The sequence below is a fragment of the Bos mutus genome, chromosome 1, assembly GCF_027580195.1.
Source record: "Bos mutus isolate GX-2022 chromosome 1, NWIPB_WYAK_1.1, whole genome shotgun sequence".
In the NCBI taxonomy this organism is placed as follows: Eukaryota; Metazoa; Chordata; class Mammalia; order Artiodactyla; family Bovidae; genus Bos; species Bos mutus.
In genome coordinates this window covers 132171703-132183797 of record NC_091617.1, presented here as the reverse complement: position 1 = coordinate 132183797, position 12095 = coordinate 132171703, and the positions used below count along the sequence as shown (strand labels likewise).

Here is a 12095-nt window from a genome sequence, read left to right as displayed (position 1 = left end):
CTCCAACTCTCTCTTTTGGAGACTTCATTTACATATGTTAGGCCACTTGAAATTGTCCCAGAACTCACTGATTCTCTACATTTTCAAAATCTTTTTTTCCCCTATGTATGTTTCATTTTGGAAATTTCTATTGGTGTGACTTCAAGTTCACTAATTTTTTCTTTGGCAATGTCTAATTTGCCACTAACCTATCCAATATATCTTTATTCAAACATTGTCATCTTCTTTAGAAGTACAATTTGGGTCTTTTTATTTATCTCATTTCTCTGCTTAGCTTTTTGAACATTTATTTATTTTTTTTAATTTTATTTTATTTTTAAACTTTACATAATTGTATTAGTTTTGCCAAATATCAAAATGAATCCATCACAGGTATACATGTGCTCCCCATCCTGAACCCTCCTCCCTCCTCCCTCCCCATAGCATCCCTCTGGGTCGTCCCAGTGCACTAGCCCCAAGCATCCAGTGAACATTTAGAATACAATTACAGTAACTGTTTTAATGTCTTTATCTATTACCTGTTTATGGGAAACACAGAGATAGAGGAACACATTAAATAATACCTCAGGGTATAATCAGTAAAGTACAGAATGTAGGAAAATCCAGGACCAACTATTAATTTCTTTAACATATAAAGTGCATGGAAAGAAAAATGTTTTAAGATTTTTCACCAAATACAATGTGATGGGAATTCCCTGGCAGTGCAATGGTTAGGACTCCACACTTTCACTGCCAAAAGTATAGGTTCAATCTCTCAGCAGGCAACTAAGATATCCTGCAAGCTGCATGGTGCAGTCAAAATAAAAATTTGTTGTTGTCATTCAGTTGCTCAGTTGTGTCTGACTCTTTGCGACACCATGTACAGCATGCCAGGCTTCCCTGTCCTTCACTAACTCCCAGAGTTTGCTCAAACTCATGTCCATTGAATCCATGATGCCATCCAACCATCTCATCCTCCCATCCCTTCTCCTCCTCCCCTCAATCCTTCCCAGCACCAGGGTCTTTTTCAATGAGTCTACTCTTTACATCAGGTGGCCAAAGTATTGGAGCTTCAGCATCAGTTCTTCCAATGAATATTCAGGGTTGATTTCCTTTAGGATTGACTGGTTGGATCTCCTTGCAGTCCAAGGGACTCTCAATAGTCTTCTCCAGCACCACAGTTCAAAAGCATCAGTTCTTTGGTGACAATATACAGCCTTGACATATTCCTTTCTTAGTTTTGAACCAGTGAGTTGTTCCGTGTCGGTTCTAACTACTGCTTCTTGATTTGCATAGAGGTTTCTCAGGAGGCAGGTAAGGTGGTCTGGTTAGGTAGTCCAATTCTTACATCCATACATGACTACTAGAAAAACCATAGGTTTGACTGTACAGACCTTTGTCAGCAAAATGTCTCTGCTTTTCATTACACTGTCTAGGTTTTTCATAGCTATGACAAGGAGCAGGCATCTTTTAATTTCATGGCTGCAGTCACCATCCGCAAGAAAATATAAAGTCTGTCACTGTTCCCGTTTCCCCCCATCTATTTGCCATGAAGTGATGGGACCAGATGCTGTGATCTTTGTTTTTGAATGTTGAGTTTTAAACCAGCTTTTTCACTCTCCTCTTTCACCTTCATCAAGAGATTCTTTAGCTCTTATTTGTTTTCTGCCATTAGGGTGGTGTCATCTGCATATCTGAGGTTATTGATATTTCTCCCAGCAATCTTGATTCCATCTTGTGCTTCATCCAGCCTGGCATTTCACATGATGTACTCTGCCAAGAAGTTAAATAAGCAAGGTGACAATATACAGCCTTGACACACTCCTTTCCCAATTTTGAACTAGTGAGTTATTCCGTGTCTGGTTTTAACTGTTGCTTCTTGATTTGCACACAGGTTTCTCAGAAGGCAGGTGAGGTGGTCTGGTATTCCCATCTCTTTAAGAATTTTCTACAGTTTGCTATGATCCACACAGTCAAAGGCAATGAAACAGAAATAGATGTTTTTCTGGAATTCTCTTGCTTTTTCTATGCTCCAGCAGATGTTGGAAATTTGATCTCTGGTTCTTCTGCCTTTTCTAAATCCAGCTTGTAAATCTGGAAGTTCTCAATTCATGTACTGTTGAAGCCTAGGTTGAAGAATTTTGAGCTAGCATGTGAAATGAGCACAATTGTGCGGTAGTGTGAACTTTCTATGGCATTGCCTTTCTTTGGGACTGGAATGAAACTGCCCTTTTCCTGTCCTGTGGCCACTGCTGAATTTTCCAAATTTGCTGGCATATTGAGTGCAGCACTCTAACAACATCATCTTTTAGGATTTGAAATAGCTCAGCTGGAATTCTATCACCTGCACTAGCTTTATTCATAGTAATGCTTCCTAAATAAACTTAAAAAATAAAAAAGAATCATTAAAAAATACAATGTGAGGACTTTGTCTGAATCTTGACTTGAAGATACAAACTATATGAAACGCTTGTGAGAAAATTGGGGAAATTTGTTAGTGAAACTGTTACTCACTCAGTTGTATCCTGACTCTTTGCGACCGCATGGACTGTAGCCCACCAGGCTCCTCTGTCTATGGAATTCTCCAGGCAAAAATACTGGAATGGATAGCCATTCTCTTCTCTAGGAGATCTTCCTGATCCAAGGATGAAACCGGGTCTCTTGCTTTGCAGGGAAATTCTTTATTGCCTGTCAATTTTTTTAAGATAAACGATTTTGTTGTTCTTAAAAACAGAACTTACATTTTAGAGATACATAGTAAAATATTTATGATTGAAATAATATGCTACTGTGATTTGCTTCAGAATAATCCAGGGAGGGAAAGAAAAGTTGAGGATACAGAAGGAACACATGGGCCATGGGATGGTAACTGTTAAAGTTGAGTAATGAGAGCACAGTAGTTCATTATACTATTCTCTCTGCTTTTGCAGTGTCGTTGTGTTGTGTTCGGTTGCTCAGTCATGTCTGACTCTGTGCCCTATGGACTGTAGCCCTCCAGGCTCCTGTCCATGAAATTTCCCAAACAGGAATATTGGAGTGGATTTCCATTTCCTCCTCCGGGGGACCTTCCCAACCCAGGGATTGAATCCAAGTCTCCTGCGTCTCCTGCATTACCGGTGAATTCTTTACTGCTGAGCCACTGAGGAAGCCCCACTTTTGCAAAAGTTGATTTTTTTTCCCCATAATTAAAGAAAAATCAGATATTATCTTCTCTGAAAAGACTTATCATATTCTCTCCCTACACCTAATAGAATTAATTATGCTCAAGACTGTTCTCCTACCATCCAAACAAATTAAACACTTGTTTATTTTCAAATTGTTCTCCCTAATTCGGCTATAAATCCCTTTGGAGCAAAGATTATGTTTTACACATTTTCTACTCTTTGTATTCCTATCACCAACCCAGAGTTGGGATGCTCAATAAATGGTGGTGAATTGGCAGCTCTCTACCCTAACTCGCCAAGGTGCTTATGACAGATATGCTGACTCTGTCGTGCAGAATCAAATTTCAAGTTAGATCTTATGTGCTTTATAAATTCAAATCATACTGCATATGGCAAAGGAGCCCAAAAAGTTCTAACGTAAAAACTCAGATAATGAAACTGTCAAAATAAACCTGGAATCCAGCAGGGATTGGCAGGGTCAGAAGTACTGAAGTTGTTGTAAAGTTCATTGTGTACTTCCCTTCCTCACAAGTATGCATTACACTGACCTTTGCAAAGTCCTGTCCTGCCCTGCCTTTCTCATAGGACTGCTCTAAGTCTCAAGCAAGATAGGATAATCCACTTGAAAGAGCTTTAAAAAAAAAAAACAAAAACTGGAAAGCAGCATAAAGTTTAAAGCTCCAAGGCATGAAGGCATCTTAGGGAGCACATCATTTTAACTATTGGAAGATGTGACCCTGGATGAAACTGTTCAGTAGGCAAAGCATGTTTGGGGTGATTATACATTTGATCCTTGAACAACAAATGTTCAGACACTGCAGATCCACTTATATGCAGATATTTTTCAATAAATACGGTACTTGTATTTTCACATTTCAGATCTTTAAATGCAGGGGAAAATCTGTGCTTGATTAGAGACTACAATATGTGGAATCAAAAGAACTAGGAATTGAGTCCTGATTCTATCCAAACTTTTTCAGCCCTTGAGTGAGTCATTTATCAATTCTTTGTTTTTGAGTCAGAGATAGCATGACAGAGGATTTTCCACTGCAAGGGAGGTGGGAGGGTGATAGACGCCCCTTACCCACCCAACCTTGTTCAGGGGTCAACTGTATATATATATGAATATCTTTTTTCCTTTCTTGAATTATAAATACACACACAGCATCTATTATACCCTTGGTTTTGTGCTAGGTGCTAGTGACACAGTGAGGACAGGTAGGTGTCCAAGACCTATCCTTGGAGACCACCTAATCCTAGGCTATTTTTAAGTCTTCACATACCCACATACTTCCCACCCCTAGGTGCTCCTTATTCATGCTGTTCACTCTCCTGATTGACTTATTTATTAAGTTATTTACATGTTTGTGTATTTATTGACTTATCTTTTTAATGAAGAATTTCACTCTTTCAAGTTTTCTATATGTGCTCTTAGCACACGACTGTGGGCAAGTGACCTGTGAATTCCTGTGTCATTTACAAGGAAGGCAATTTTGGGAGGACCTTCCGGAGCTGTCTCCTCCCAACTATCGATGAGATTTATATTTCAAGCCAGACCATTTTACATGGTGCTAAATTTCAGGAGTTGTTATAAGGGCGTATGTCTCTGGATAATTCATAAGTTGTATATTGGTTTTATACGACTTTCTGTATTTGTGTTATATTTAACAATAACTGTTAATAATAAATATCTCTTTCAAAATTCACACAATTGTTCACTATTTATAACGACAATACGGCGCAGATGCTGGCCACTGGCGGGATCGGAGTGACCAGGAATGTCTGGTCAGCGGTGAGGGCTACCTGTCTGCCACCTCTGGCCTCAAATGGTACCATCCAGTCGGCTACAAGAGGGCAAAACTACTAATGACAATAACAACGATAAGGTTATAATACCAGTCACTGTAATAATATATCCGAGAGTGAAATTCGCATCCGCCAAATCGTAGTAAGCACTAGGAATCGCGTTCCCGCATGGCTTCCAGACGCGGGACTGCAGGGACTGCAGGGACTGCGGACGCCGCGGCTCTCCTAGCGCCCCTGACCGCCCCTTGTCACTCTCGGGCCAGCAGGGTGGGCGGGGCCCACTGGGAGGGGCGGAGCCTGGTGGGCGGGGCGGGGCGCCGAGCCCACAGCAGAAGGTGGGGCCGAGGGGTAGGAGGAGGTGGACTGGCGGCTGGGCGGGGCGCGCTCGGGCCTCAGCTCCTCACGCGCCGCACTCGCAGTCTCATATCCCGCGCCGCCGGGAGGCCCGGCGGCTAGCGCTGTCCGTGATCCGAGGCAAGAGCCGGAGGAGGAACCGCGGGTGCTGAGGTAGGCGTGTGGCCGCCCGCCGCGCGGCCCGGCGCTCTAGCGCCCCGGGTCCGGCCCGCGGGTTGTGGCGAGGCCGGGGGGCGGTGCGCGGAGGCCCGGGCGGGCGGGGCCGGGGCCTGGGGGCGGGGACCGAACTGGCCCGAGGGGCCAGCTGGGCTGGCCCGGCCGCGGAGGTCGGGGTTCGAGGCGGTACGGGCGCCGCCTCATGCCCAGCTTGGTCCCGGGCCTTGTCAGCCCGGGAGGTGTGAAAACGGCCTGCCCCGGGGTGCCCACGGACGAGCGGGCGGGGGACGGCCTGGTCCCTCCCACTTTCGGGGCTCCGGGGCCAGTTCACCCGTACAGCCCTCGGGAACTTGTTAATAGGAAAGCTTGGCAGAGAAACAAATGCCAACGTTTTGGAAGAACTGAGAGTCACGTCGTTAGGCGCTGAGGCTTTATTTTCCTTCCCCGCCCCCTGCCCAACCTCGGCCCGACTTGGCCAAAGAAGGATGTGTCACCAGCTCGGGGCCTCGGGCGGGATCCCGGGCCCGGCTGGGAGCGGGAGTACCTGAAACAAAGGTAAACGGGGGCCAGGCAGACCTCGGCCCTGCCCCGTGGCTGCCACTGGGCCGCCCGGGTGGGTCTTACTCCGCGCCGACGCCGGCCGCCGCCTCGGAGGGGCTTTCTCCTGGGGGACCTCTCGATGGAAACCAGCTGGCCGACGTTGGAGTTGATGTTGCATCTGCACTCTGCTGTGCTCACATCATTCCCAATCCTCTGACTCTGGTAAAGCTTAAGGAAACTGTATCCAGTTTTAGTGGTCAGTAAATGTAAGGGAGAATAAATTGCTGTCTGTAAATTATAAGGTATTTTCTTATTAGGAAATGATCTGGAAACACGAAATAAAAGTTTTTTAACATGTAAGCAAGAAAAAGAGTAATTTGTATGCCTTCCAAAATCTGAGGAAGTGTTCCTCCTCAAATCATTTATGTACAAAACTTCGCCCAAACCTTCTGTGCCAGGCGTTTTTCTTTGTTCTTGGTTAGTCTCAGGCCTCAGTTTCTGGAGAGAACACCCACTCCGAGACCCTGAGAATGGCCATACTAGAGTAGAGTGTGTGCTTTCAGCTCAGTAGGCAGCAGGCTTGTGTTACAGTAAAACACTGTTTTCTTTCTTTCTTTCTATTTTAAATTATCTGAACTTAATTTCTTCCAGGAGTATCTATAACTTTTAGTGAAAGCCTTTAAAAAAATCTACAGATTACTCCTAATTTACATGTACAATTCATTTACATTTATTGCATCCTATCCTCTCTGGCACAAGAACTTAATAGCATGAGATGCTTGTGGAAAAACTTGGATCTTGGGAGCTCAGAAACTGAGTACAGAGGAAAGAAAGTTTAAAAAAAAAATGGAGAAACCCTTTTTAAAAAAACTGGAGAAATCTTTACCAGAACCAACCTGGCTATTGAGTTCAAAAATAGCTTTATTACAAGTAATCTGAACATTAAGGAGTTAAAGATTTTTTTGTGTTCGTATTTGCAAATTTTAAAATGCAGCTGACATTTTGAAGAGTGAATGGCCTATCTGACTTTTAGTCTGAATTAATTTGGCCTTAATATTTTTAGCTGAAACCACTACCCTAAGAGAATGAAAGTTTTGTTTCAGCAAGAAGGGAATAAAGAAGTTGAGTAATATCAGGGTATGGGGTACTTGGGGCGGGGGCGGGTACCTGTTCAAACCATAACTTTGCCTTTAAACACTTCACATTACCTCTGGCAGACAATTTACTCTGATATGGTCCCTGCCACCCTTCAACACGCCAGCTTAAAGCTTTACTTCCTCTCTGAAGCTTTTCTTGACATCCTAACCCCACCCCACTTCCCCCTGCAAAAAAACACCACCATCTAGAATAGAACTGATCACCGTTTTGGTTATGACCTTACTCTAAATTAGAGATACGGTTGACATTTTGGACCAGATAATTCTTTTTGTGGAGGCTATCCTGTGCATTATAGGTTGTTTAGCAGCATTCCTGACCTCTAGTTAATAGTTACCAGGAGTCCCCCTCCACACACACACAATTGTGACAAACAGTCACACAACCCACACAGTTGTAACACTCAAAAATGTTTCCAGACACTTCCTGATGTCCCCTGGAAGGGTCAAAATCACCCCCACTTGAGAATCACTGTTCTAAATGGACTGCTGTCTTAACACTAATGACAAATGCATTGTCATCATTTGCTTCTGTGTCAGTTTACTCTGCTAGGTTTGAAGGTAAGAGCAGTCATTCATTTGTTCAGCAAACATGTGAGGGAGGGCCCAGTTTGCCAGGCAGACATGAATTTAGGTCTAGGAATACAGCAGTAAAAGCCACGGATGTTGTCTTTGCACTCTTGGACCATGTACAGGTACTATGAGTACCTATAAAAGGGGTACTGACCTAGTTTGGAAACTGGGGAACGTTTCCTTGGGTAATAACCTTTAAGGTGAGGTAGACTCGAGAAAAAATAGAAGTTACAAGGTGAAGCTTAGGGGGACAGTCTGCAGAATGTCTGCAGCGGGTCCTACTCCCTCCCCCAGCTTCCAGTTTTCCCATACCTTCCAAAGTGGTCATCACTGTTAGTAGTTTTATGTATCATTCTAGACATTTTCTAGAATTGTCATTCTAGAAATGTCATTAACATTCAAGCAAACACATATTCTTTCTGTTGTTTACACAAACAGCATACTGGTATACACTGTTCTGTTTCTTGTTTTGTTCTCTTAACGATGTCCTGGAAATCTTTCCATTCTAGTACATAGTGTTCTTATTCTTTTGAATGACTATCTAGTATTCCATTGTATAGATACACCACAGATTATATAACCATTCCTCTATTGAGGGACATTTAAATTGTTTCCAGTAATTTACTATAAGAAATAGTATTATGCATATGCTAGTTCATATGTGTGTGAATATATTTGTAGGATAAATTCCTAGAAGTGCAATTGTTGGGTCAAATATGTATACACACAAACATTTGTAAATATTTGTGGTTGTAAAAGATTATTCTTATCAAATTGGAGAGAATGAGTGAATGTTGGGAGAAAAATGATTCTAAATTACAGTGTGCTATAGAGTGAATTGCATCCCCCTAAAATTGCTTTTTGAAGCCCTACTCCCTAATGTGACTATATTTGAAGGTAGTATTTAGGAGATAATTAAGGTTAAATGAGGTCATAAGGGTGGGGCCCTAATCCAATAAAATTGGTGGCTTTACAAGAAGAGGAGGAAGGGAAGGCCATGTGAGCACACAGTGAGAAGGTAGCCATTTACATGCCAGGCAGAGTCCTTACCAGAAACCAGCCTTGCCAGACATTGATATGGGAGGTCTATCCTCCAGAACTGTAAGAAAACAAATTTCTGTTGTTTAAGCTGTCCAGTCTGTGGTATTTTACTGTGGCAACTTGAGCTGGCTAATACTGTCAGTCTTTAGGATCCACTGGGGATTGGTTCTGGGACCCTCTTCGATACCAAAATCCATGGATGCTCAAGTCCCTTATATAACATGGTGTAATACAGTCAGGCCTCCATATCTGCAGGTTTTCATCCATGGATACAGAGGGAAACTACACTGTGGAAAGGTAGAGAAAAACTGGTAGCTGGGACCGAGCTGATAACAGAGGAAATGAAGGGAAGTGGATAGATGCAAGGGATATATTTAGGAGGTGTAATCAATAGGATTTGATGAGTGGTATGGTACAAGCAGTGAGGAAGAGACATACATGCATTGGATGAAGCCCAGGTTTCTTGCTTGCCCAGCCAGGTGAATGGTTCTGGTACCTGAACTAGAGAACATTGGAAGGACAAATGGTTGAGGTAGTTTAAATTACAGTTCACTTTGGGACTGGTGAGAAGCGGAGATGTCACATGAGCATTTGCTGATTCAAATCCAGAGCCCAGAAGAGTGGGATGAACAGGGGATACACATATTTAGGTATAAATTGAAGGGCATAGATGGAATTAACCAGCAGAGAGGTTGTACACCCTCAGCCCACAGCTGAATCTGCTTTACAGATTTGTGTTGTTTTTCACATACAGTGGTGGTGGTGGTGGTGGTTTAATTTTGAGCTAGTTGCCAATAATTTAAAATGTTAAAATTTCCCATGAAAATCTAGATTTAGGGCTTTTCTTTAAAAGTATGAAGATGTAGCACTACTGATCTGGCTTTCCCATGTGGGAACAATTGAGCACAGCTGATCCCAGCTGCTTTCTAGTCCACCGAAGAGCCTACCACTACCTAAGACTTATTCCTGGCCTGCTTTGTTTATTTTCTTTTCTGACCCTATAGGCACTTGAGTGTGGAATCCCTGCTGTAGGGAGAAAGTATGGAATAGTGATTCTCATTTTCGTGGCCCATGGAAACACTGAATGGTTAAAAAATACTGTTGCTGGAGCCTACCTCAGAAATTTCTTTTTCTGTTTGTTGTTAGTTGCTAGGTCCTGTCCAACTCTGCAACCTTCCAGACTGTAGCCCACCAGGCTCTTCTATGCTTGGGATTTTCCAGGCAAAGCATACTGGAATGGGTTGCCATTTTCTTCTCCAGGGGATCTTCCCTACTCAGGGATCAAACCTGAATCTCCTGCCTGCGTGGCAGGCAGATTCTTTACATCTGGGCCTCTAGGGGAGCCCCTGTTTCTGTTTATTTTTTATGAATTTCAGCCTTGGATTTTTAAAGTCCTCAGGTGTTTCCACTGAGCAGTGGAAGTTGAGAACCATCGTGGAAGTGAGAGGAGGGCTCAGCCCTACCATTTCAAAGTTGGGTCCAGGAGGGTAGCCCCAGAAAAGTGATGAGAAGTGGCAAGAGAGGTACAGTGGATGGTAACCTGCTTGCAGTTAAGATGTGCAAACTTAACTCAAATTTAATTCCAGTTTAAGATGTGTCATGAAAGGCAAGGTAAGAGAGTATTTTAATAAGAGGAGTCCTCAAGTAAAGATGTAGACCGAAAATGCTATATTGAATTTAGCAAGATGGAGTCTTTGATCTCAGTAACAACTGCTTTAGATTGAAAAAAGCAGAAACCAGATTGAAGTGAATAGAAAGTAAGGAAATGGAAATTGTGAATGTTGGAAAAATCTTTTGAGAAGTTTAGCCAATAGAGGAGTGATGAGAGAGAGGGAGGTGTCTTATATGTCTCTATGGGAGGCACTTAGCCTGTGTTGTTACCCAAATGCTTCTCCTGACTTTTCAAGGAGGTATCTCAGAGGTGCCTGATTACCCCTCTACCCCATTCCAAGGGGTCTTGTTTGCATTTGTTTTGGAGACTTTGTGCTTGTCCCTGAGGAGGTATTTTTCCAGGACTCTTGAGACTCAGATGTTGGTGATTATGCCCTTAGTCTGTTTCTTATCTGGAAAGCCATCGATCCTAAAGGCCAGCAGCACTCCAGTGACCCTGACATCATCTTTTCAGTGAATTGATGAACAAAGACCAGATTGTCAGCATGTTGAAAATGTAACACTTGGCTTGGTCAGGGAATATGTATCTATGTGTCATTCCTAGGAGTAGTCTTTGCAGCTATTATTTTCTCCTAATTAACTTTATCTTGCAGTTTGGTTTTCCAGTTGCGTGCATGTAACATTTCTGATACTTTGAAATCTTTATCACTGATGGTGATTAAAAGGTATGGAGGATTAGGCCCTCATTGAGCTCAGAATAAGAGAACACCAAACAAACTGGTTTCCAGAAGGCTGTTTGAATGCTGTTGCTTGAAGACTTTAAGTTAGAGTGACTCTCTGGAGTGAGTTGTCATGCAGATGTTCACTACCAATCTGTCTTTTATCCATTTCTGCCTCATTGGCAATGGTAATCTGACACAGGAAGGTTTAAAGGTCAGTTTTACACATCATATTTCTAAGAGTTGTGATCTACCAGCAGGATAGAAATCACAGGGGTTGGAAAATGCCAAGGATTGTTAGTAAAAAATGGTATTTATTAGTTGAAGGCAAAAACCCCATTGACTGTACTCTTTTTGCAAACAGTATCATCTCATAAGGGATTGTCCTTCATAGCTGTCATTGATTCATCAGTTATGTGAATAATGGTTAACTTCTAAATGAAGGATGACTTTGTGATATGAATAGCAGGCCTTGGTTTAAGAAGGTTTACATTGGGAGTCTATGATAAGAAAATATTGTACTTAGAAACTTTTGTGCTTAGTCAATTGTAGGAATTCTGTTATCACAAATATAGTTAGGTCCTATGCCTGTTGGTTCCCCATGTGGCGCAAGTGGTAAAGACTCTGCCTGCCAGTGCAGGAGACACAAGAAACGTGGATTCAATCCCTGGGTGGGGAAGATCCCCTGGAGAAAGAAAATGGCAATTCATGCCAGTGTTTCTTGCCTGGAAAATTCCATGGACAGAGGAGCCTGGTGGGCTACAGTCCATGGGGTTGCAAAGAGTCAGACACGACTGAGCACGTACACACACATACACACACACAGTGCATGCACGTGCACACACACACAGCCACTATGCCTGATGGTGCTAGATGGAGGGAAAAGTTCACTGCCAAAGTTGTCCAGAGTACCTTTGGTTTATAAAGGAGGAAATGGCACATGGTAAGAGAATTGAGTCAGGTCTTGGGTGCATGGCCTTAATGTGTCAAGTGTGAGC

The 12095-nt window shown here is 42.8% G+C and overlaps 1 protein-coding gene across 5 annotated transcripts in view; it reads left to right on the top strand.

The window, feature by feature from the left end:
• The first annotated feature begins 5306 nt into the window (after positions 1 to 5306).
• The window catches only part of PPP2R3A (protein phosphatase 2 regulatory subunit B''alpha), a 233752-nt gene continuing 226963 nt past the window's right edge, over positions 5307 to 12095 (top strand). For 2 of the 5 annotated variants that reach the window (XM_070375954.1, XM_070375962.1), the window contains exon 1: positions 5307 to 5456. The gene's annotated coding sequence lies outside the window, so the exon portion shown is untranslated. The remainder of the gene's footprint in view (positions 5457 to 12095) is intronic. The other 3 variants (XM_070375969.1, XM_070375959.1, XM_070375961.1) reach the window with 3 other exon arrangements.